The following is a 4411-nucleotide window of genomic DNA, read 5'->3' as shown; positions in this document are numbered from 1 at the left end:
GGAAAGTGCAATTATTGTATTTGGATCTATACGGACACCCCTAATTTACAGATACCTGTTAAGATTTTAAAGAAGGCTGAATGGCTATGTGGACTGCAATACTAAAGGGGTCATATATATGGCTTTTTGTAACTGTGGTCGATTTTATATATCGGCAAGACAAAAAGATGTTTTCGAAAAAGAATTGTTGAGCATCTGTACAATATCAGAAGTGGAAAAATTGTAACCCCTCTGAATTTCCACATGGGTGTTGCCAACAAATTTAATGTGGAGGAAATTAGATTTATTGCCCTTGAGAAGGTGTATATAGATCCAAGAGGTGGTGATACTGATAAGAAAAATCTTACAGAAAGAAACTAGGTGGATCTGGGAGCCACCAAATTTCCTAGCTTGAATGAATACCTAAGCTTCAAGCCTTTTTTGTAAAAATTTATTGTGGGGTTTTAATTTTTTTTTTGTGTGTTGTGAATTTTAAAATAAATTATACGTTAAGTTTATAATAAAAGTGTCACGGATAATGGGGAGGAAAACAGAAGGATAAATACAAGGGACTAGGCCTTCAAAGGCTAGGGAGAAGGAAACGGTCACCCCCTACGGACACCCTAACCTAGCCCTGACTCCTGACAGTATGAATATCCCCTGAAGGTGGGAATATTCATACACTGTAACCTAGGCCCTAGTAGCCCTGAATTTTCCTAGGAACAGTGACTGGGGTTGAGACTACTGGTTCCTTCCCTGATGAAAGAACCAGCATCTCCCTGAGCCCTAGTAACAACAAAAGAACAACAAAACACCAAAAGTAGTTCAACTTATCTTGAAAAGCAAATGGAGGAGCAGGAAGCCTGAAGAGGACAACACACCAGTTCTTCACATCCCAGAAGTAATTATGAACCGTATAGCATGAAGTGTGAGGCCAGACTAAATGGAGGAGCAGTAATGACCATCAGCTCCAGCTGATACAAAAGGTGTGGTCATTACAAACAACAACACAGAAACAAGTAAAAACAAAGAGACTGTCAGATAACCTCACGTGTAGCTTGTCTCACAGATCTTCTAACCACAGTCACAGAAGGGACTGTGAGAGTACCCCCCCCCCCCTTCTACGGGTGGCCTCCGGACACCCAGGACTGACCTTATCCAGATTAGCCCTGTGGAAAGCTTTCACTAGGCGACTAGCATTAACGTCGGTCGCTGGAACCCACATTCTCTCCTCTGGACCGTAACCCTTCTAGTGAACGAGATACTGGAGGGATCTGCAGAGAATTCGGGAGTCGAGTATCCTGGCGATCTGAAATTCTAGATCTAGATAAAATTCTAGATTACTGTCCACCATGACAGGAGCGTGAGGCAAGGAGGGCGGTTCTGCAGGTTCGACATATCTCTTCAGCAGTGATTTGGGGAACACATTATGAATCTTTAAAGCCTGTGAAAGTTTGAGACGAAAGGCAACCAGGTTAATAATGGCAAAGATCTTATATGGACCAATAAACCTTGGACCCAACTTCCAGGAAGGTACTCTCAACTTAATGTTTCTTGTGGACAGCCACACAGAATCACCCACTCTTAGGTCCGGACCACTCATACGTCTCTTGTCAGCCATATGTTTATACTTTTTGCCTATCTTTTTTAAATTATTTTGAGTTTTCTGCCAAATAGATGACAAAAAAGAGGAAAATCTTTCCTCTTCACGAATGCCTGAAGTCTCAGTACCAGAAAATGTGCCAAATTGCGGATGGAAATCATATGCCCCAAAAAAACGGCAAGTTATCAGTGGACTCCTGCCTACGGTTATTTATGGCAAACTCGGCCAAAGACAAAAATGAAGAACTCTCCTCCTGATTCTCTGAGACAAAACATCTCAAATAAGTCTCCAGACCCTGGTTAGTGCGTTCAGTCTGTCCGTTCGACTGAGGATGAAAGGCCGAAGAGAAGGACAATTGTGTCGTAATTCGTAAGGAACAAACAACTTCCCCGAAAGACAAGAATCCGGTGCATCTCCCTGGGCCTCCAATACCTCTGCCTCAAGATCAGGATAAACAGTGGATTTTACTACCCCTTCAGACAATATCAGACCAGGATCTTCCGAACCGAATCACCCCCCCAGGAAAGCTACGCGACAAAGCGTGCGCCTTCATGTTTCTAACCCGAGAAGGATAGGTAACTATGAAATTGAACCTGGTAAAAAACAACTACCATCTGGCCTGTCTTGGGTTCAGACATTTAGCCGACTCCAAATATGCCAGATTTTTGTGATCGGTAATTACCTTATTAGGATGAATCGCTCCTTCCAACCAATGAAGCCATTCCTTAAAAGCCAACTTAATGGCCAGCAACTCTCTATTACCTACGTCATAATTGTTCTCTGCATTAGGGAGTTTTTTAGTCAAGAAAGCATATGGGCGCCATTTACTAGGTGAAGGACCCTGCAATAAGATTGCTCCTACCCCTACTTCAGATGCGTCAACTTCCACAATAAATTGTTCTGACACATCTATAGTATAGGTATAGGAGCAGAAGCAAAACACTCCTTAACATCTGAAAAGGCTTGTAAATGACGCATCCGACCAGACTGAGAAATCTGAACCTTTCCTTGTCATGTCCATTAAGGTTTAACCACAGTCGAGTAATTCAAAATAAATTTCCGATAGTAATTGGTGAACCCCAAAAATCGCATAAGTGCTTTCAGATTTTCGGGTCGACATGAACTCAGAGTCTCTCCACCCAAAGTGTCAGAGGAGGCCCCCATCTTATATGATTGTAGATCCTGGGATAGAAGAACCTTAGATCTTTCCCTCAGGCATCTATCCATACGTACAGCAAGGGACGTACAGCCGCTTCCAATGACCCTGGATATTCGTGATATGTCAATGCGTCCTTCAGGATCTCAGATAGCCCTTGACAGAATTGACTACGGAGAGCTAGATCATTCCACTCAGTATCCGTAGCCCACCTCCTAAATTCAGAGCCATAGGTCTCTGCAGAACGCTTTCCCTGCTGTAAGCCACACAACTTGGTCTCGGCCAGGGAGATCCGATCTGGGTCATCATAGATAAGACCTAGCGCTCTGAAAAATTCATCTACCGACCGGAGGGACTGAGATCCGGTCGGGAACGAAAAAGCCCAAGACTGAGCGATGCCTTTAAGCAATGAGAAGATTATACCCACTCTTTGACTCTCGTCCCCAGAAGAGTGTGGACGTAGTTTAAAATTTAGTGCACGACTTCCTGAACCGAATAAAATTGTCGCTTCCCCCGGAAAATCTATCAGGGAGCGCCACCTTTGGTTCAGGGCAGGCCTGATTCCTGCTGTCAGAACCAGCGGCCTGTGGTCTCTGTATGTGTGAGACCGTCGTGCGGAGGTCAGCTACCTCCAAAGACAGCCCCTGCAATTGTGGGACCAGTGCAGAGATGGTATCCATAGCTGCACTGACACAAACAAAAAATAAAGATAAATACAAGGGACTAGGCCTTCAATTGCTAGGGAAAAGGAAACGGTCACCCCCTACGGACACCCTAACCTAGCCCTGACTCCTGACAGTATGAATATCCCCTGAAGGTGGGAATATTCATATACTGGAACCTAAGCCCTAGTAGCCCTAGGAATAGGGCCAGGGCTTGAGACTACTGGTTCCTTGCTTGATGAAAGAACCAGCCTAGGCCTAGAACCCTGAGGCCTAGTAACAACAAAAGAACAACAAAACACCAAAAGTAGTTGAACTTATCTTGAATAGCAAATGGAGGAGCAGGAACCCTGAAGAGGACAACACACCAGCTCTTCACATCCCAGAAGTGAATATCAACCGCATAACATGAAGTGTGTGGCCAGACTAAATGGAGGAGCAGTAATGACCACCAGCTGCAGCTGATACAAGGGATGTGGTCATTACAAACAACAACACAGAAACAAGTAAAAACAAAGAGACTGTCAGATAACCTCGCGTGTAGCTTGTCTCACAGATCTTCTAACCTCAGTCATGGAAGGGACCGTGACAAAAAGTTATATTTATGAAATTGAAAAATGAATTGAGAATCTTACCTTCCACCCCTTTGCTCAGGCTGGCGCGGGTGTCCCCTAGGTGTTGGTAATTGTTTGGTTGCTCCTCCTGGCTGTCATACTTAGGGGTGTCTTAATTTGGGCAGGTTTCCTTGTGAGAAGGCTATGTGTGCCAACATTCCTTTGATCGACATGGTGCATATGGCTTCAAAAATACAGACGCAGAAGCTGCGCTTCCTTGTTTTATTTTGGGGGCGGAAGTTCACACGCCACGCAGGATGAAGTCAATTAGCGGGAGATAAGAGGAGTGGAGGGGTGTATAGATTGTGGCAGCTGGAGATTTGCACACTCTGGCATGAGAGCGTTGGGTATTTTGGCCTTTTGAGCTGTGAATGGGAGTTTTTTATGGCGTTTTTTT

This window comes from Pyxicephalus adspersus, chromosome 1, assembly GCF_032062135.1.
Source record: "Pyxicephalus adspersus chromosome 1, UCB_Pads_2.0, whole genome shotgun sequence".
NCBI lineage: Eukaryota > Metazoa > Chordata > Amphibia > Anura > Pyxicephalidae > Pyxicephalus > Pyxicephalus adspersus.
The sequence above is the reverse complement of the archived record's forward strand: the minus strand, read 5'-3'. Positions refer to the sequence as shown.